General features: G+C 42.6%; 1 pseudogene; it reads right to left on the minus strand.

Moving 5' to 3' along the window:
• Positions 1-19,458: 19,458 nt before the first annotated feature.
• LOC127197505 (sentrin-specific protease 2-like) lies at positions 19,459-21,743 on the minus strand (annotated as a pseudogene).
• Positions 21,744-22,726: the final 983 nt, after the last annotated feature.

Genomic DNA, 22,726 nt, shown 5'->3' on the forward strand with positions numbered 1-22,726 from the left:
GGGAGGAGTAGAAGCAAACTAGATAGATGTACATCTCCTTTATTAGACTGTGTGACCTCTAATTGCCGTCAGATAGACTTTTCTCTCCAAAACTACCTTATTCCAAATTATTTTTTATTAGTCCCTAGAAAACTGCCATATCACCTGCTCTTCCTGTCTCCTAAGGTTCACTGTCAGTTACATGGGCATGGACCAGTTTGCCTTGGTCATTATAATTAACTTGTAGAATTCTGTGTCTGGAGACTTCTTAGACTGGCTGTGTCAATCAGGTGTGAGGTAGATTTCATTCTATAGCCAACCATGCCCATTAGGACTTCTAGGTGTTCATCTGTATCTTTTGTGGTAAAATGACATCAATAGGGACTCCTTTTGTCTTGAGAATGTACTACTCTCAGGGCTAGAGTACTAAATATCTATGGGTAGAAATATCTAAATGTCATCATCCTGAAAGAAATTGCTTTTTTACTTACCAAACTAAAAGTTCTAGCCTTTTCTTTTTCATAGTGGCTGGTGGAAAAATCACCCAGCCAATTTGAATCAGAGTAGAAAATGTTGGATAATTTTTAAACAATCATTTCCATTCTTGATTTTTTTTTTCAAGACAGAATTTCTCTATGTAGCCTTGACTATCCTGGACTCGCTTTGTAGACCAGGCTGGCCTGAAACTCACAGCGATTTGCCTGCCTCTGCCTCCCGAGTGCTGGGATTAAGCGCATGCGCCACCACACCCAGCTCTGTTCTCCGTTATTATCATTCACTCTTTAGTTTCTTGATAGCCTTGAAAAACAGCCTTCTACAATCCCCACAAAACCCAGGAATCTAGCAACCCCTACGCAGGACAGACAGAACATGGTTTAAACTCATTCAGTGCTTCATTCTGAGAGAATTGTCTGTTTATACTCTCTTGTGATGCTGGAAAGGACAGCACGTTTCAGCTCTTTCCGTCATGCATTCAGAAAGGGAAATACTAGATACTATAAAACGCACTGTATTGTCAACCCATAATGTTTGGGGGCTTGCTGTATTAACTGCTTGTTTGTGTTTGTTTGTTTGTTTGTTTGTTTGTTTGTTTGTTTGAGATAGGGCCTCATTAGACTCCAAAGCTGGCCTTAAATTTATTGAGATCCTCCTGCCTGTGCCTATGGGCTAAGGTTACAAACATTGACACCACATCCATCTTAACTGCCTTTTAGATTAAGATACTTTCAATTTAGCCAGGCGTGGTGGCGCATGCCTTTAATCCCAGCACTTGGGAAGTAGAGGCAGGCGGATCTCTGTGAATTCGAGGCCAGCCTGGACTACAAAGTGAGTCCAGGACAGCCAGAGCTGTTACACAGAGAAATCCTTTCTTGAAAAAGAAAAAGCAAAACAAAATAAAGATACTTTCAATTTAAAATGGGCCTACAGGGTTGTTAATCCCATCATAAATGGAGGAGCGTCTGTAGTGTCATTGTTGACATAAGTAGTTAAGATGCTAGCTACACATGTGCACCTATAATCGCAGCACTTTATAGCTCAGGCTAGTATCAGACTCCTAGCAACTCTTTCTGCATCCACATCCCAATTGCTGGAATTAAGACATGTAAGCTGGTATGTGTGATCTTTCATTTGTTTATTTTATTGCTGTGCTGAGCATCAAGTTTGACCGTGCTATGCAAATACTCTACTACTGAGCCATAGCTCCAGGCCATGACAGATGTTTCATAAAAACAGAAAAACACTAACAAAATGGCACACACCTGTAGTCCCAGCATCTTCAAACACTGAAGGAAGAAGATTACTTGATCTCACAAACTTAAGGCCAGACTAAGAAAAAATATGACTCTGTCTCAGCATACGGGGGGGGGGAGGGGTGGAGGGTGGGTATGAAGAGGAAAGGAGATACTTGGGAGTTACAAATGCAAGCCAAAGACCAAGAATCAGATATGACCTCATTGGAGAGTGTAACATTTTTCCTTTTTTAAAAATTTTTGGGTTTTTGTGGTTTTTTTTTTTTTTTTAATTTATAATTTCCCTACCCCTATCTTCCAAGTGCTGGGATTACAGATATGTGCCACCACACTAGGCTAACATATAAGCTTTAAAGGAACCTACTTCAGTCCATAACACTCTGCTCTCCAGACTTCTAAGTTTGTGACCTTCTCATACAAACATTATTTTTGACAGCCTCCAAATCCTTATCCCATGTCAGTGTGAAACTTAACTCCGAAGTCTTATCAAAATACAGGTAGAAGGTATGATGTCACAGTCTTGTAATTCCAGCATATGGGGCACTCCAGGCAGGAGAGTTCCTGAGCCTTGGAGTTTGAGACAGGTACAGGCAATATATTGAGACACCTCCTCCCAGACCTGGAAGGAGAAGGAAACCAACCAAAAACCTCCAAAGAAAGCAAAAATTAGAAAACCAAACAGGTTAAATGGCCCTAATCTCGAAAATCTGAAATGCCCCCAAACTTCTTGAGCACCGACTGCTATGATGCAACAAATGAAAACTTTCATAAACATGAACCTTTTTGTAGAAATTTAAAATATTTTAATGACCTTTAGGCTATTGGTTTCTTTACACAAGAAACATTTTCTTCAGGAAAAAAAATGCCCTTTAAGATATATTTATAGGGCTGGAGAGATGGCTCAGAGGTTAAGAGCACTGGCTGCCCTTCCAAGGTCCTGAGTTCAACTCCCAGCAACCACATGGTGGCTCACAAGCATCTATAATGAGATCTGGTGCCCTCTTCTGGCCTGCAGGTGTTACATGCAGACAGAACACTGTATACATAATAAATAAATAAATAAATCTTTTTTTTTTTTTTTTTTTAAGATATAAGTAACAATTCTATTAGACTTTAAAGCGCCGGTGAGAAATGCCTTGAAAAATAATCAAAGAAGAATGAGTCTTTGTAGCTAAGTTACCTGGATACTCAAGAAATGAAATCCTTGGCAGGCGGCTAGTCACCTTGTTTGGCAGCACATCCCCTGAGGATTAATAGTCATGTTGAAGTACTGAAGGGAATGCAGATCCAAGCGCATGCCGGGAAACAAGTGCTTAGAGAACCTGAGCAGGATGAAACGAAATTAGTCAATGAATGAAAAATAATACAGAGATAGTAAAATGTTAGTGCGATTAGACGGAGCATATTATTGTGATGGTGGAAGGCAAATCTAAATAATGAGCATTAACTCTTGTCATCTCAAGGGCATTTAAATATAATTCACACCACCCTTAGTTTTGAGGAGCTACTTTTATCTACATCTTTGAATAAATGGCTGCTGTTATGCTCTTTTCCATGGCTCTAACAAAAGAATGCCCTATTTCAGTTTTAGCACAAAACTGGGTTGCCTGAAATAAGGCAGCCGCAGCCTAAGGTCTTCACCTCGGTGTCTGGTGCACTTGGCACGTTGCTGGCACTGCCTGTGGGTATTAGTGCCAGCCCCAGCCCCAGCCCCGGCACAGCCGCTACAAAAAAGTGATGCACTGTGTGCCTCGTGGGCAACCCAATGGGCCACAGCACTACCTTCTGAGGCCACCAGCCAACGTGCCCTAGACAAACGGTGCCTCGGGCCACTCCAGCGACAATCCCATAGTCGCTCCTTCAGGCAGCGACCGGTAACGGTCCCGGAGGGGGAGGGGCGACGCTAATGTCTGGGAAAGGGATTCCGCTTCGTGTGTCTGGAGTGCTTTCCTGAAGCTGAGGGAGACTCCGCCGCCGGTTGGCTTTGCGCCTACAAGCTTCTCCGAGGCCGCTCTGGGCTCCACTTCGGTGGACTACCCGCTCCGTGTGTGAGGGGCCGCGTTACGTGTGGACGCTCCGGAATGCGACTCTGCCTCTGTGCCGGGTTATCGCCGTTACCCGAAGCCACCGGCTTCCCGGCTCTTCTCTGTAAAGTACACCGCCGGTCGCGTGCAACGGTGTGACTGCAGGAAGGACCGGTGAGCGCAAGGAGAAGAACTTATAGGCATGTGGGGGCGGGGCCTGTGTGTGGACCAACGGGCTGAGGGCGGGGCTTGGCGCACGGGAGGCGGAGCCCAGACCTGTAGTAATCAGCGTGGGGGCGGAGCTCAGGCCGGTATAGAGCAATAGGATGAGAGCGAGAGGCGGGGCCTGGGTGTGGAGCAGCTGGATGAGGACTGAGCTTGTCTCTTGAGGGGCACAGTACGTTGTAGGGCAATATCCCGAGGGAGGAACTTAACCGTGCAGGAGGCGGAGCCCGAGTGTAAAGCGGTCAGCTTGGGGCGGGGCTTAGAACTGCAGGATTTGGCGCTTCCCGCCTGTCAACGTTGCCCTAGCGTTTTTTACCAGGCTAAGTCTCTGTTAGCGGTGGCTGGGGAGGGCGAAACTGCAGGTGATGCTTCGAGACTCCTGGCAGGTGCTGACCAAAGGGATGGGATCCCGCCCTCGCGTACCTCATTCCCACCCGGCCGAGCTCCGGAATCTCGCGGGGCAGGGCGTGGGGGGGGCGGTGTCGGCTGACGGGGGTCACAGTTGAGATCCTCCAGTGGGAGGAGGAAAGTGTGGACCCTAGGGTAGGAGAAAATGAAAGGCGTGACACGATGTTGCTGCAAAGCAATGGGAAAGCGGAGAAATATAGGAGCCCTGAAGTTCGTGGTGAGGAAATGTTGAAAATCATCTTTTCCTTACTTTATTTTTAAAGTGGTTGTGATAGGTGATATTTCAAAAGGGCGATGGGCTATGGATGTTGCTCTCAAGACAGCTGGAGAACCTATGGCACAAGATTTATTGATTGACTGATGGGTTGGTTGGTTTTTCGAGACAGTTTCTCTGTGTAACAGCTCTGGCTGCCCTGGAATTTGTTCTGTAGTCTAGGCTCGCCTCGAACTCACGGAGATCCACCTGCTTCTGCCTCCCAAGTGCTGGGCTTAATGACACATGCCGCCACCACCCAGGCAGAACCAGATCTTATAGGGGCTTAGTTCTGTTCCTTTTTAGGCAATATACCTACCAAATATGGAAGTAAACGAGGGAAAAGGGGGCTAGCGAAAAAGTCGAGTAAAGAAGCCTACAACCAAGGCTCTTCTGAGTTTGATCTGAAAATCTACAGTGTCTCCAACAAGCTGTCCTCTGCCACCTCGTGAGAGCTGTGGCACATGTGTAAACACACACACACACACACAAAGTTCATACAAAATAAATAAGACTAGGTTGTAAAGGGTTTTAAGGGGGGAATGCCATCTGTCCCTCTCACTTTTCTGAAGGCAATCACTGTTTCTTGTTTACCAGCAAAAATCTGTACAATAGTAAAGCTTTTAGCTATTGAGCTAGTATAATAAATTATAATCTGGGGCTGGAGAGATGGCTCCATGGTTAAGAGTAATGTCTGTTCTTCCAAAGGATCGAGTTCAATTCCCAACACCCACATGGCAGCTCATAACTGAAATATCAGTTCCAGGGGATCTTGCATCCTCACACAGACATGCATGGAGGCAAAACACCAAAGCACATTAAAAAAAAAATACATCATTTAAAAAATAAATTATAATCTAACATCTAACTCATACTATTTTATAACAAGCTAGTGTAAAAGTAGTTTTAGAACACTTATCAATGCCATTTTGAGGCCATCCTGATCTATATAATAAAGACCCTGTCTCAAAACAAACAAAAACAAACAAGCAAACTAGATAGATGGCTCAGCAATAAAAAGCCATGCTGCTTTTGCAGGGGATGAGAGGTCCCTATCACTAGAGGTCACTGTACATGCAGTGACTAGGACAGAAGAGGGTGTTGAGTCCCCTAGAACTAGAGTTATAAATGGTTGTGAGCCACCATGTCGGTGCCAGGAATGAAACCCAGGTCCTCTGGGTGAGCAGCTAGTGCTCTTAACTGCTAAGTTATCTCTCCAGCCACCTCGTGTAGAGGCATTTTAATTCAGAGCATAGCTGCTCTGGCAAAAGATTACATCCAAAGACCTTCTAGGTCTGTATGATCCAGCTAGAATACAATCACGCCTTTAATCCAGGAGACAGAAACAAGCAGATCTGAGTTCCAGGCCAGCCTGGTATAGAGCAAGTATCAGGTAAAGAAAAGCTTAGGTCCAGATGTGGTACACGCCTTTAATCCCAAACAATAAGGCTAAAGTTAGTTTGTAGAAGGAAGCACCTGTGTTTGAAAGTGATGTCTAATTGAGTGGCAGAAAAAGAAAGTGATGAAACACGATTTGACAGAATAGGATGTACCCAACTCTCGGGAGAAGAGAGAGGAAAGGGAAGCTACTTAAGGGGCAGTTTTACAGAGAGAAGGGACAGTTTTACTGGCATAGTATTAGATAGACCAGTTGCAGAGAGCGAACAAGCTAGAGACAGGTAAAGCAGAACAAGCCAGAGAATAAGAAGGAGATAAGAAGTTGGAGCAGATTGCTGGCATTGGCTTGAGGCCAAGCAGAGCAATTCAGAGGCTGAGAGAAAAGCCAGTAAGAACAAGAAAGGGTGAGCTTATTAAGCAGTAATTCTCACAGGCTGAAAATATTCTAAGCCTAGGTTAGATTGTGCAGAGACTAGAAGCTTCCAGGACTAGGCATAGATTAGCAGACAGAGGCAGTAATCTTCGCAGACGACAGCTGAAACAAACAAAAGTTCCTTTTACAACCTTGTATTGGTCTTCTGGAAAATATTGGTTCATTGACTTTTGCAGGTCTTCCATATGTTGCTATATTTCATTCAATACAAAATTTAAAATGTCATTCATTAACACTGCCACCTAGTGTTCCAATCCCATCCATTAACACTGCCACCTACTAAGTATTGATTGGGTAAGGTGTCAGACTTGGCAGGTAGCTAACAAAAGGTTTTCAAATGCTGACATTTTTCAGGCTGCTCACACCCCACATTGGCAACAAATATTATCAATTACTATGTTTGAAGGAACAAGGTCATTTCTGTAATTGCTGAGAAAATATTGACCAGTGTTGAGGCATGAATTACTGTCAGGAGCAAGCAAAAGAAACTTGTTCTAAATGCTGCCATTTTGTTTTCAGACGCCATTTAATCATGAGAGAAACTAAGTTCAAGGTTCCAGGCCCTACAGAAGCTGGGAACTTCCCAATAGTTGAGCAGCTTCTGCTGTATGGAGACAGTTGTCGGGGTCAGGCCATCTCAAGGACAACTTCTCCGTCTTGCTGGCAGGGTCAAACTAAGTTCATGTTCCCAGGCCCCAGGAGCCAACTCCTACCCTGTTTGGTGGGAAAATGTAACAATAAGTTGGCACAGATGTTTGTGGTTTGCAAGCATAAATATTCTGTGATATTCCGCCTCCTAGTTGCAGATCAACTCCCAAGTCTGTTCTGTGTTCCTTGATTGGTCAGTAGTGGCTTGATTTCAATACATTTTTGTCATCTGTCTTGATTTGGTGTTTGAGTTATGTTGGATCTAAGTGGACCCCACAACATTACCATAGGTTGTCAGGTTGGTGTTTTTAAATAAGAATAGTGTTCAGAGAGAAAAGCAATATTCTTGACAGATTCCATAATGTTATCATTACATTTGAATTACTTAGCTAGCTAGTCACTGTACTTTCTTATCATTCTTGGTAGATTCCCATTAGATATTTTTCTTTTAAGTACTTGACATATATTCTAGAATTTCAGTCTTGAGCTAGACAGAATAAAGGATCTTATCAAGGAGATACTGAGTAGCACAAAGGATTGCAGCTAGGCACCATGAGGCAAGCTTTTAATCCCAGTCTGTAGGAGACAGATGAAAGCAAATTTCTGAGAGTTCCTGACCAGTCAGGGCTAAATAGTGAGACCTGGCCAAATAATAGTTAGTAATAATCACTACTAATTGGTAATTATTACTAATACTAATAAATATTTATTATTTTGGATAGTGCTGTTTAATTTGGTTTGAGGCTGGTTTTATAAGGCTTTATACTATTTTCATTATGAAACTACTGTTGCATCCCTAGGACTAGGAAAATAGACTCCTAGTGGTGTTTTGATGCGAGTCAACATTGACTTTGCCACTTTTGGGACACTAAGCAGCTTCTTTTTTCCCATTCATGTTTGTTGGGATTTGAATGACATCTCATTCATCTTTCTGGTTTGCAGAATCTGGGGGACACGCCTACAAGAGAGAGTGGGCATTTGAGTTTTCGCTGTCACAGTGAGGAAGCAGAACTCGCGTACAGAGAAAGGCTGCTTCAGAGGCAATGAGCACAAGCACGCAGAAGATGTGCTCAGCATTATTAGTTCCTAGTGGAAGGCAATTAAAACCATTATGGTGGCTGAGCGGTGGTGGCGCGTGCCTTTAATCCCAGCACTCGGGAGGCAGAGGCAGGTAGATCACACTAAGTTCGAGGCCAGCCTGATCTACAAAGCGAGTCCAGGACAGCCAAGCTACACAGAGAAACCCTATCTTGAAAAACCAAAACCCACTATGGTGATATCACTGGAGTTTAGGGTAAGAGCTCTGGGAATCCCAACCAACTCACCACATCAATTACAGAGACATGTAGTGGTGACAGGCAGGGTAGAGTAAAGTAACATGGCTTTGTTAGGCTGTATAGATAAAGGGTCTCAGTGGCAAGACCACCATCAAGGCACTGATATGAGCTCCAGGTTAATAGAGAGGAAGTGTTAAGAAGGCATAACTAAGCAGGTTTGGTCAGAGTGTGACCTGGTTGCTCCCTATCTCTGGTTGACCATTATCTGAGCTCTGCTTCTACATGGCATGAAGAAGTTCTCACTGTCTTTGAGGCACTGCTGTTCTTGTAATCCAAGATAACCACAGATTTAAAACCACATCTGGGGACATTCAGGCATCCTTTTGGGGTCCAGAACAGGGCATCATGAAAGCTATGATAAGATGCCTCAGTTTCTCTTCCCTCTCAATTGTTGGAGATAGGTTAGCTAGCCTTGGCTTTTTTGTTTTTGTTTTTGTTTTTTGTTTTGGTTGGTTGGTTGGTTGGTTGGTTTTTCAAGACAGGGTTTCTCTGTTTAACTGCTCTGGCTGTCCTGAAGCTTGCTCTGTAGTCCAGGCTAACCTCGAACTCACAGAGATCCACCTGCCTCTGCTCCCAAGTTCTGGGATTAAAGGCATGTGCCTCCACCGCCTGGCCTTAGCCTTGGTTTTAAAACAGATACTTCTTTAATAATTAGTATAGTTAATGCTGAGTTAAAGCATATGACGATGACATACGCAGAGTAAAGGTGACAGACACAAACGAGGATAGAGATCACAGTCTTTTCTTGCCTTGGGAGCCAATGATGAAACAATTCTTTACAGCAAAAGCAATTTCTAGGTTCCTGTGAGACTAATGATAACTTACTTAAATAGTAATTACATTCATTGAGACTCATCAGGTAAATTACTTACCCAATAATTTTTAATTAATTAATTGGTTGGTTGGTTGGTTGGTTGAGACAAGGTCTCTTCTATGTAACCCTGGCTGTCCTAGGACTCCTTATGCAGACCAGACTGGCCTGGAACCTGCAGGCATCTACCTGCCTCTTTCTCTGGAATGGTGGTGCTAAAGGCATGAACCACCATGCCTGGCCTTCAAAATACGTTTTTAAAGGTAAAAAAAAAAATCAGGTGTGCTGGCACAGGTCTGTAATCCTAACACTGGGAAGTCTGAGTTGGGTAGATTCCAAGTTCAAGGTCAGCTTGAGCTATAGAAAGATGGAAAATGTAATTTTATGGTGTGTGAGTTATACCTCAATACATTATTTTTGGATGCTGCTGATACATACAGATATTAACTGTTATATTAACTGTGATGATGGTGACTGCCGTTTGTTGAGATTTCACTGTTTACTAGAGGTTTTACATGATTGTTTTCGATTTTTACTGGGTGTTTCAAGACAAGTACAGGTACAAGAAACAGAGAACTACATGGATAAATTGTAAAACCCCTTCAAGTATCAAGTATCGGTGTTAAACTGTCTTAAGTCTAAATTACTAGAGTGAGCTTTTGGAATTCAGTCAGAAACTCTCAGTAGGGGGCGCTCTGTGCCCAGGCTATGTGAGGTTAGCGCGGCTCGGATCATTCAGTTGGATTTGTTGGGCCTTTTTTTTTTTTTTTTTTAACTTTGAAAATTATCAGCTAGAAGCAGCTGATCATAAACATATACTATTTGGAAATATGTGATTTATGCCGGGCAGTGGTGGCGCACGCCTTTAATCCCAGCACTTGGGAGGCAGAGGCAGGCGGATCACTGTGAGTTCGAGGCCAGCCTGGTCTACAAAGCAATTCCAGGATAGTCAAAGCTACACAGAGAAACCCTGTCTTGCAAAAATAAATAAATAAATAAAATGTGATTTATATCTCACTAGACTAAGTGACTTTGTTTTTAGCTTTTCATTTTTATGATTGGAAGGATTTTTTGGTCGTTACTGATGGGTTGTTGTTTTTTGGGTTGGTAGAGTACGTGGTCCACATATGTGAGGTCCTGATTCAGTCCCAGCACTGAAGAAAAGCAGATGTATTTACAAACTTGTTTTTGAACTTTGATATTGTTTATCTAAGAGTGTTTATATGCGCTATAAAATAATTTGTATGTGAGAATTATTTCAAGGAAACATTAAATCAGTTCTATTTTTTTTTTAACTTGAAAAGAAGCTTAATAGCTTGTTTCCCTTTTGCTTCATTCTAACGTCTTCTTAAACATACCTGTCTTAATTTCCTTTCTGTTGCTGCAATAAATCACTCTGACCAAAATCAGCTTAGGGAGCAAAGGGTTTGTTTGCCTTATGTCTAGGTCACTGTCCTTCACTAAGGGAAGTCAGGGCAGAGGCAGGAACCAGGAGGTAGGAAGCACGGAGGAATGATGTTCCAGCTCCTTATGAAGCCCAGGACCACCTGCCCAGGGAATGGTGCTGCCCACAGTGGGCTGAGCTCCTCTCTATCAATTAAGATAATGAGAACAATCTCTTAATACATGGTCACAGACCAACTTTATAAAGCTAATTGCTCAATTGAGACCTTTTTTTCTTTCAAGGTTTTCTAGTCTGTCAAGTTGGCAGTTATAGAACTCTTGGCTCCTTCTCCAGCACCATGCCTGCCTGTGTGCTGACTTGATTTCTGCCATAATGATAATGGACTAAACCTCTAAACTGTAAGCCAGCACCAATGAAATGTTTTCCTTCATAAGAGTTGCCATGGTCATGGTGTCTCTTCATAGCAATAGAAGCTCTAATTAAGACAGAAGAAAGAGCCGGGCATGGTGGCACATGCCTTTAATTCCAGCACATGGGAGGCAGAGGCAGGTGGATCACTGTGAGTTCGAGGCCAGTCTGGTCTACAGAGTGAGTCCAGGATAGTCAAGGATACACAGAGAAACCCTGTCTTGAGAAAAAAAAAAGGAAGGAAGGACATTATATGATTAAAGCATTGCTTCCTACAATAACATTTTGAATCTAAAAACCTAGTGGTCATTTATATGAAAATTTTCTATAACGTTTTAGTATCTAACATTAGGATTTTGTTTTTAAGCCAGTTTGTATAATGTCTTTTATTTTGAATAATTTTAGGAATACACTTCTTCTTTTAAATTGTATTAATTTATTCAGATTAGGAATACATTTCAATTTGACATAAACCATTTGGATTATCACCCAAATAAAAATCAGAATGTAGCCAGGTGTGGTGGCGCATGCCTTTAATCCGAGCACTTGGGAGGTAGTGGCAGGTGGATCGCTGTGAGTTTGAGGCCAGCCTGGTCTACAAAGTGAGTCTAGGACAGCCAAAGGTACACAGAGGAACCTTGTCTCGAAAAAAAAAAAAGAAAAGAAAAACAAAACAACAAATCAGAATGTTTTATGTATGGCCCGATGACATGTGCCTTTTGTCCCAGCATTCAGGAGGATAATCAGGCACATAACTCTGTGAATCCAATGCTACCTTGGCCTACATAGCAAGTTCGAGGCCAGCAGGGACTGAAGAGTAAGACCCTAGCTCAGAAAAACAAAACAAAACAAAGAAATACATTATATGATATAACACTTAACTTTCTTTATGGGAGGTGTAGTTATTGGGTGGGTTTTGTTTTGTTTTTTCCTGTTTTACTGAGAAAAAAAAAAAGGCTCTCAACCATTAAACTAGTTTTACAACAAGTTCTATAAGGAGCCAGCATGATGGTGTAGTCCTAGAATGTTAGCACCCTGGAAGCAGAGGCAGGAGGATCACAGGGAGTTCAAAGCCAATCTGGGCTCCATTGCAAATCTCAAGTCAGGCAGGGCTAAATAGGTAGGTTGTGTCCCCAAAGAAACAAAAAAGTTGGTTTGAAAAGTCTCTAGTGTTATAATGGGCTGTTTTTTCTGTCACTAAGAACCATGAAGTTGAATAAAATGTTGTAATTGGAAAGTTTAGAGTTGGCAAGAGCCCACTTACTCAAGATATATAACTTTGTAACCAGAATAGTAACAAAAAATAAGTGGTACTTGGGCGATTGCTTGGAGAGCTCCAGTAGCACCAGCTGTTGGAGGCTCCATCAGATAAAAATCACACAGGAATAATTGGATAGAAACAGGGCCTGCTTGAGAGAATGGTGCGCTCTGAGCACCTTAGGCACAAACTGGGTGGAGGAGCCCTGGAAGTAGGTAAGGAGTTTTGGTTTCTGTAAGGTGGGGATGAACGCATGTTACCTGTTGGTACAGCAACCAAGCTGAGCGATTTCCCTTGTTGAAGGCAGTAAGTCTGTTTCAGCCCCTTTTGCCTAGGGAAAATCAGTTATGAACCAACACAGCTTTGCTATAAGGATATTCTTCTGTTTACCACTATTTCCATGGGCTAGAGACATGGTTCAGCAGTTAAAAGCACTGGCTACTCTTCCAGAGGACCCGGGTTCAGTTCTCAGCACTGACATGGCAGCTCACAGCTGTCTGTAACTCTAGTTCCAGGAGATCTGACACCCTCAAAAGACAAAACACCATTGCATATGAAATAAAAATAAACAAGTTAAGAAATAAACGAACAAACAAAAAACCTCTGCCAGGCAGTCATGGTGCAGGCCTTTAATCCCAGCACTTGGGAGGCAGAGTGTGGTGGATCTCTGAGTTTGAGACCAGCCTGGTCTACATAAGTGAGTTAAGGACAGACAGAGCTACACAGAGAAACCTTGTCACAAACAAACAAACAAACAAACAAACAACCTTCAAAAATACACATTTCAGAGCAAAGCAGGCTATCTGTATCTTTTGTAGTTTGCTATTTTCACTGTTTCATTTTAGCTCCTGCACTTTCAAGGACTTGCCATAGATGTGGGGTAAGCTAGATAGAAATCTCTTCCCAATATTTCCTGTCTCCATCAAAGAAAGAATTGAGAAACGAGACAAAGTAAGGAATTTGTGGAAAGTTTCCCACATGACAAAGGACAAAGGTTCCCACTCCAGGGGTGGTTTAGGTTTCTTAAATGAGTTGCTTCTTGGGATTTTGGGGTAGCTCACATTATGGGAAAACTTTAATGGGGGTGGGGATTGTGAGTTGAAGTGAAACAAAGATGGGAAAATCCAGAAATGGGTTGGGATTTTCCAAAATAGAATTTAGTTCCTTATTCTACTCAAATGGGGTTGGGATGCTGATATGCCATGGTGTCAGGTGCATGCTGGGAACTGCAAATTATAAAGGCAAAGGATATGCACAGATAATTTTAACAAAGCAGAATAGGATTGGCAGTCACCTCTGTCAGCCTTACTGGTCTAAGCAGGTCTGAGTGGTCGACCTGTAATATCCTAATTACATCAGCCTCTGCTCACCTTGCAGTTAGTACCTTGTTTTTCCCAGGGCCAATCCCAGTTTGGCATTTTGATTTCAAAGATCCTACAGCAGTGTTGCTCCAAATGTCAAGCAGTGAAGTCAGCTCTCCCTGAGGCAGAGATGAATATGCAGATTCTTTGCTAAGTCTTTGTATAGCCTTTTAAAAAAGCATGTCCAGTGGTGACACACACCTTTAATCCCAGCACTCAGGAGGCAGAGGCAGGCAAGTCACTGTGAGTTCGAGGCCAGCCTGGTCTAGAAAGCGAGTTCAGGATAGCCAGGATACCACAGAGAAACCCTGTGTTGTCTCAAACAAAACAAAACAAACAAACAAACAAAAAATAGAACAAAACAAAACAAAAAAACCATGTCCAGTATCAGTTTCGGGCTATTGCTGTTTGAGAATTAGAGTGTTCAGACCTTGAACCCAATTATGACTTTGATGTTGAGTGGGAAAAGAATTGAAAAAGCAGGCAGATTTTAAATCAGAACAAATCTAATGGAAAACTGTGGCATAATGGTTTTCACAGGATCCTCCAATTTCCTGAGTGTGTGAGCTGCAGGATTCATAGCATTTAAGGCACATTTATCTAAGAAGAATCACTTGCTGACCTCGATTTATTCCTGAGGAACCTGTACAGTGTGAATGACATATTCTCAATGGAGCTCTGCAAAGAGTATTTGTCTGTATATGTAAGAAGATGATTGTGCTCACTTTCCTGTGTTTTAGAGCATATTCTTGTCCTCTTCAGGGACCCGACATCATATTTTAGCAAAGTTGTTTCTCCAAACACAAGGTATATAATACAGTCATTTATAGTAATTTTTATCCACTTTGTTCCTCATTGCAAAGCAATAGATATCTACAGTAGAAAATTTTAATTATATACAATAAAACTTCACAAAAATTTGCAGTTAAAAGTGAATTCTGGCTGGGCATGGTGGCGCATGGCTTTAATCCCAGCACTTGGGAGGCAGAGGCAGGTAGACCGCTATGAGTTCAAGGACAGCCTGGTCTACAAAGCGAGTCCAGGACAACCAAGACTACACAGAGAAACCCTATCTCAAAAAAAAAAAAGTGAATACTGCTGGTCCGGCATGGTGGTACATATTTTTAATCCCAGCATTCTGGAGGTAGAGGCTGTCGGATTGCTGTGAGTTAGAGGCCAGCCTGGTCTACAAAGTGAGTACAGGACAGCCAAGGCTACACAGAGAAACCCTGTCTTGAAAAAACAAAAAACAAAAAACATGGGGCTGGAGAGATGGCTCAGTGGTTAAGAGTACTATCTGCTCTTCCAGAGGTCCTGAGTTCAATTCCCAGCAACCACATGATGGCTCACAGCCATCTATAATGAGATCTGGTGCCCTCTTCTGGTGTGCAGGTATATGTACAGATAAAGCATTCATACATTAATTAATTAATTAAATCTTTAAAAAAATGAATACTGCTGAGCCATCTCTCCAGACCCTGTTTCATTTTTTTAAAAATATATTTGTATTTGTAATGTTTATGATTGTTTACTATCTATATGGATCTTTGCATGTAGAATCCAGAAGAAGACATCAGATCCTCTTGGACTGGAGTTAATGCAGTGTGAGCTGCCATGTAGGTGCAGGAAATAGAACCTGGATCCTTGGAAGAGCAGAAGGTGCTCTTGACTGCTAGGTCATCTCTCTAGCCCTGTTTGTTTGTTTGTTTGTTTGTTTTGTTTAGTCCTGAGTTCTGGGATTAGAGGCAGAGGTCATCATGTCCTGCTTTAAAATCAGTTCTAAGATGTGTAATTGGTCTCCTTTTGAGGGTTTTTTGTTTTTGGTGTTGTTTGTTGTCTTTTCGAGACTGGGTTCCTCTGTGTAGCCTTGGCTATCCTAGTCTTGCTATGTAGACCAGGCTGGCCTGGAACTCACAGCAATCCACCTGCCTCTGCCTCCTGAGTACTGGGATTAAAGGCGTGCGCCTCCACTGCCTGGCTGCACCTTGTTTTTTTGACACAAGGTTTCTAACTAAGCCTGGAGCTCACTGACTGACTAGGTTGACTGACCATCGAGTCTCCAAGATCCTCCTATCTCTGCCTCCCAAGCCTGGGTTTATAGGCATTGCTGCCATGCCTGACTTCTCACATAAATGCTAAGGATCTAAACTGAAGTCTTCATGCTTGCATAGTAAGTACTTTGTCCACTCATGACGGCCAGTATTCTGCTGGTATTTTAGGTCCAGTAATGATCACTGCCCAGAAGATCACTGGTTGACCCTACAAAACTCATGATGCAATATTTCAAAGCAACAAGGAGCTTTTCCATCGCAAAGGCTCCTGCCACGCCTCCTGGAGCATGTACATCGCAACTGTAACATCATGACAACAATGGCGGGCCTGATTTCCTCTTGCACAGACTATATTGTCTTTACTGAAGGCCAGCTATGTCTCATGGCACACCAAGTGAACATGAGATGATGTGCTGTGAAAGAACTGAGCCATTTGCAGTACAACTGCTATTTGGAAACTTAATCTTCTTACTGAATTTGGCCACCTGCTGCTACATGTTCCCCCGAGGGATGCAACATCCACGAGCATCTTCAAGCTACAGCTTCATGGCCCACCAGAGGTACCCATCCGTGGGTCTCTTAAGCTGCCAGGCTTCAGTACAGACTTTGATATTAATAACGTTGCAGGCTTTGGTTGCAATGGAGAGGCTCTCTGGGACTTATCCTGGAAGTAGAGACGTCAGCAGTTTCCAGATGTTTCTTGATTATTAAAATGCTCTGACATTTTTTTGGCTCACAAGGATGTGTTATGAACAAGTGTCCTTCAATTCAACAATCCAGATGTTCTTTCTCTGACATTTGGCATGGGCTATACCCAAAATATTAAATGAGGTGTCTAATAGAGTGTTAATGGCATTAATGACACAGAGTGTGATAAGTAACCTCAATTTAAATTATTTTATGGTATTTGAACTCAACTGTACCATGTATGCTTTCCGTAAAAGTATCCTCCATGTTTTCTAGCTCCTGGCACTACTGACTTCATATATGTGGGCTCAGAGCAGTAATGTTGCTGAGGATGAAAACTCAGAGGAAAGCATTTACCTCTATCCCAGGTTGGCCTCAAATTTTCTATGTAGCTGAAGATTGTCTTGAACTTGTGACCTCCCTGTCCCTACCCCTGCCTCCCCAGTGTTAGATTTGTAGGAATGCACAACCATGCCTGCTTTATGTATGCTGAGGATCACTCCCAGGGCTTCATGAATGCTAGGCAAGCAGCCAACCCTGGACTACATCCCCAGCCCTTGGCTCAACACTTTCAACTGTCTTCTTTAAAAATTGTTTACTTGGGGAGATTGGAGCATTGGCTCAGCAGTTAAGATCACTTGTGGCTCTTGCACAGGACCCAGGTTTGACTCCCAGAACCTGGGCACCATATGGCCACTACCCATAATTCCAGTTCCAAGAGATCCAACACCCTCTTCTGAATTATGAGGGTGCCATTCACACATAGGGTACACATATATACATGTAGCCAAAACATTTACACACAGAAAATATTTTAATTAAAAAATTTGTTTGGGTTTTTCAAGACAGAGTTTCTTCATGTAACAGCCCTGGCTGTCCTGGACTTGATTTGTAGACCAGGCTGGCCTCAGAGATCCGCCTTCCTCTGCCTCCTGATATATACAGAAAATATATCTATAATTTTTTTTATTGAGAACTTTTGTTTGTGTATAGGCTGAAAAGTATTGCTTTGTTCTTTTTCTGTTTCTATTTTTCCCATGCTTATTGAGTATTTACAAGTCTAGGACAGCCAGGGCTGTTATACAGAGAACCCCTGTCTCGAAAAACCAAAAAATAGAAAAGAAAAAAGAAAAAAGCTTCCTTCAATTATGTATGTTACCTTTCAAATTCTTTTCTTCTTCTTTTGAGGTGCTGAGGATTGAACACACGGCCTTACACATTCTATGTGGGTAAGCCATCCCATCTATCCCGTCTACCAATGAGCTTTAGGTTTTCAACCATTTCTTTAGCTCACATAATGCTCTTTCGAAAGGCATACATATTAAGCACTTGAAAGTAGACACTGCTGCTATTGGATGTTAACAAGGTTCAGAAGATCATCTGAAGGATTCTGGGATCCTCTGTCCTCAAGGAATTAATTAGAGAAATCTACTTGCAGAAGAAGCAAGGGAAGAAGTGGGCAGAAAGGAGATAAAACGAAACCACTGTGTCAAAAGGAATCAGGGATCTCATGTCTGGTGGCCATGCCTCATGGCTTATCCTGCTGGGGCCCTTGGTGTAACTTGGATCCTCATACTTACCCAGCAAGTACTTTGCCAATGGAGCCATTTCCCCAACTGTGTTGTCTTTTCTCTACAGCGTCAAGCCGCTACAGGCCAAGGAGAACTGAGACATGTTCTCTCCCTAAATCTGGGCAAAGCTGTAGAGACACTATTTCCTTTCACCAGTATCAATCTCTTTGGTTTTCATAGAGTGGTGAGCAGTGGACCTGCATTTCCATTTACAATAAGGAAAAGTGGCTTCAATGGCAGATGCCACTCTTCAACGATAAATGTACACAGGGATGTACATTACATTAAGTTTGCCCACCACTGCAAATCTACAGGGCTTGGCTGGACTCTGCTCAACTAAACTCCACATATATTCTCTCTCTGCAAACCAAGATAATGGAGCAGATCCCCTCTGGAATACCCCAACTTTGTTTAAGAGGCCCAGAACAGAAGTCTAGTCACTGTGCACAATGTGTAGATGGCTGGAGCTGGTGGTCCATAGCCTGGACGCCTGCTTTTCAGATTTCATCACACAATCCAGGTTTCATTACTACACCACAAAAACAACAGAAGGCACCAGACAGATCTTGCAAAACATGATCTAAATAACTATAGACTTTATTGAATAAAAATGGCATAAACACAACTGTCAGATAATGAATAGAAAAGTTAACTGGTGTAAATGGACTATTGTATAATTGGCAATATCAACTCCAACGCCTAAATCCCCACTTCCCCTGTGGTAATGAGATGTAGCAATGTTAATTTAATGGTGAAAAATGTCAATTTGAACTTAATACATACCAAAAAATTTTAAGAAAACAAAAAAAAGCTAAAACTTTAAATTGAATAGAACTTTTCAAATAAAACAATTCAACACAGCTCTAGCAAAGCCAAGGTTTGGATCCAATGAGACCTGGGATAAAAATGGACATTTACCATTGCAGTTACTTCAGATCAACTTCCAAAAATAAATTCTGGGAAAGACTGTGTCTTTAAATAACCCTGATGCTCATCTTAATAGTCCTAGACAGGCAGTCAGTAGCTTGGCTACAGTCCTGCGTCCTATACAAACCCAGCAGAGTGTGGTGGTCCAGGAAAGCACCAGTCAATGCGACCCATTTTCATTTCTTATACAACTTTTAAGCTTTAAAAAAAAATTCATAAAAAATGACTCTCACCCCTCCAGCTTCAATTTAACAGCTACAATTCCAGCATTAGAGATGCTAGTCAACGCTTCCTGCTGATGCCCCGCCTGATCTTCCGCAGAAAATGACACTGTGATGGGCATTCCTTTCAGAAATAAACAAGAAATAGAGCTGGTAATGAACAGTATTGAAAAAATGACAACTGCCAAGATTGGCAAATGAGTTAATGAAAACAACCAATGGAGTGGGGAGCAGGAAGACAAAAAAAATTAATTCATAGACTAAATCCAGCATTAAAATAATATTTTTGAATATGTGTTCTTACGTGGGTTGGGAGCGCATCTCTAAGCTTGCAGTAGTTACATGTATCCTATGGCAAGAGGGGCAGCAATCCCATGCCCCAAGTTAAAACTAGATTGAAGACAGCAGGCTTCATCCATGTCACACAGCTCAGTACCTTCTTCTTGAGGTCTATAGAAACATTGATGGAGAAATGCAGGGCTGCCATAGCAACCAGGTGGATGTTGTTACAGTAAGTGTAGGATTTCCCACACCATCCTCTTCCTAAAAATAGGCGTGTGTTGCTGAGAAAAGGTTACAGGCTGGTCTTTAGAAATGTAATCTGTGTATTTACAGGCCAACATTCCACAGTCACTTCCATTCAGTTGTTGAAGAATCTCCTCAGAAGTCACACCGTATTGCTTCCATTCCAAAGAGTCCTGCTAAATGTTCCTTTGTGTTTTGCTTTCATATTGTAAATGTTGGAAGCTGGTCTCACAAATAGTCTGCCCTATCTGTCCCATGGAATTGGGGTATACAATACTTTGTTTTCTCAGACCTATTGCCACCAGGCTCCAATGTACCTTATGGTGAATAGGTATCAGTATACGTTGTTGGGTTTTTTTTGTTGTTGTTGTTGTTGTTTTAGTTTTGGTTTTGGTTTTTCAAGACAAGGTTTCTCTGTGTAGCCTTGACTGTCCTGGATTCACTTTGTAGACCAGGCTGGCCTCGAACTCAGAGTGATCCGCCTACCTCTGCCTCCCAAGTACTGGGATTAAAGGCGTTTTTTGTTTTGTTTTGTTTTGTTTTTTGTGTTTTGTTTTTTCGAGGCAGAGTTTCTCTGTGTAACCTTGGCTGTCCTAGACTTGCTTTGTAGACATGGATAGCTTCGAACTCACAGTGATCCACCTGCCTCTGCCTCCCGAGTGCTGGGATTACAGGCATGCGCTGCCATGCCCAGCTCAGAATAAGTTCTTTTTCAAAAAGATTGATTCCTTGGGTCCATCTTTTTACAGAATTTAGTTGCCATGCTTTAGTTTGTGGTTTAAAAAAAAAAAGGCGCTAAACACATGAAGAGATGGGTAGCCTTTATTTTTACTTCTCCCAACCAGGAGGTGCCTATAGAAGTTGGTGGCCCCGTCACTGAGCCATTGACCGGTCTCTAGTGTCTGGATATCACCTCGTGTGATTTGTAGTTTGAATCCATTACTCAAGATTTCCTCTTGGGGCCCTGGCCCTAAAGCACACTTGATTTCCTTTTCCATGTCCTCTGTGATGCCAAGGCCTTGATCCATTCCTCTTCCCTTTTCTTAATCTGCAAGAGGCTTTTTCTCTGCCGCACGTACTGACGTCTTGTTGGGGAGTAACTTACTGCTGCCACGAAGATTTGAGCCCGTGTTCCTAGCAAGTCAGGCTCCAAGTTGCGTTCCCTTCTTCCTTCAAGGTTTACTCCATCTTCCATCGGTGTAACAGGAGCTTTCTGCTCTGACCACTTCTTTTCTGTTTTTTGGTTTTGTTTTGCTTTGTTTTGCTTTGTTTTGTTTTGTTTTCTGGTGAGGGACATTCTCTAATGGCAACAACAGTGGGTTGATTTAGATCACCCTGAGTCATTTCGGATCTGTGACTGTGCTCTTCCACCGTTTGATCTTCAAGGTGTCTGTAGGTGTTGTGTGAGCCCTATGTGGCTTTACATGGTGGTGTACGGTGTTGCACTAAACCTTCTGTACTTTTTCTTTGGGTGATTTTTCACTCTACTCCTCCGTGACACAATAAGGCCGCTCGCTTGTGACCTTTGCCACCATCAGCAGACTTCCTCTCGGTTACAGCCTGCCCTGGAGATGTTTGGCACAATCTGTGGGCTTTAATTGTCTTGGACTCTCTCCTTGGAGTTTCTGTATCTGACTTTTGTTCAGCTGTTCACGATGCTCTGGACTGCTTTCTTCTGAGCCTTGCCAGGCTCTTCAAACTTCATTTCCAGTCCATCTTCATCTTGGTATTTGCTTTTTTGACCTTGTCTCAAATCTTCAGACTCCATGTCTGTCCCACTTTCATCCTGGTATTTCAGTTTTTGATCTTGTCCTGAAGCTTGAGGCTTCATCTCCATCCCAGGCTGTTTAGGTTGTCCAATGGAGACACTGCTTGGATGGCTTCTGTGGGGGTGCTGGATCCCTGGTATGGCATAGCCTTTCCAATTTTCAAGTGAAAGCAACTGTCTACCTGGCTCTGACTGGGTGTTCTTGGGTGGTTGTCACCCTGATGTCTGAAAAATTGCTTCTTCCAGTAGATATATAATCTACAGGTTGGTGCAAAGTTGGAAACCTATCAGGCCGCAAGACGAAGGGCTCAGAATAGGTCTTTTTTGTTTTGTTTTGTTTTGTTTTGTTTTGTTTTTTTTTTGGTTTTTCAAGACAAGGTTTCTCTGTGTCACCTTGACTATCCTAGACTTGATTTGTAGACCAGGCTGGCCTGGAACTCACAATGATCCGCCTGACTCTGCCTCCCAAGTGCTGGGATTAAAGGCGTGCTCCATCACCACCTGGCTCAGAATAGGTCTTTATAAACAGAGTTTACTTCAGTGCCAGGGTCAGTCAGAAAATGACTGATACATGTTGGCAATTCACCAGGGTCCACTGTGAGAAACTCCAAGGAGTTCTAGAAATACTTCCTTAGAAGGATACTGCCAGGGAGCAGTAACCGGCTAAATACCCAGAACTTTGATATTGGATTAATTGTCCTAGTAAGCCACTAGTAAGACACCAGGCCTTAACCACTCAGCTAACATATCAGAGGCAAGCCTCACAAATGATGCCTGACTTGGAGGGTGGGGGCCCTGGTGCCCTAGCCACCGCCTTCAAGGTTCCATAGCTGCTTGTGATGTTACCTGAAAGAACGCAAACCAACGTTCTTTGGAGAGTGAAGGCCCTGCCCAACTGTGGGTGGGTCCAGGACCTCAAAGTACTCCCTTGCCTGATGGGAAGTTGGAGTGTTTGTGAACTAGTCATATGTCTCTCAGTTCCGCTCTGCAGAGCACAGGTAGGGCTACTGAAATCATCTCAGCATAACTTAGCTCGTCCTGACTTTCTATCATGGTCAATTATAGAAAACAAAATATAAGTGCCCTTCCAAATAGCTTCTCACAATATGCTTACTAATTACAGAGAATAAATAGAATTTTATACTTTAAAACCCAGTAGGTACTATTTTGTGACAAAACTTTTTCTCCCCACATAAGGAACACAGGACAGACCAAAGTGTAGATACCACCAAAGTGTTACTTGGTGAACCAATGAGTTTTATTGGGGTTACTTAGAG

The sequence above is a fragment of the Acomys russatus genome, chromosome 13 (genome assembly GCF_903995435.1).
Source record: "Acomys russatus chromosome 13, mAcoRus1.1, whole genome shotgun sequence".
NCBI classification, from domain to species: Eukaryota; Metazoa; Chordata; class Mammalia; order Rodentia; family Muridae; genus Acomys; species Acomys russatus.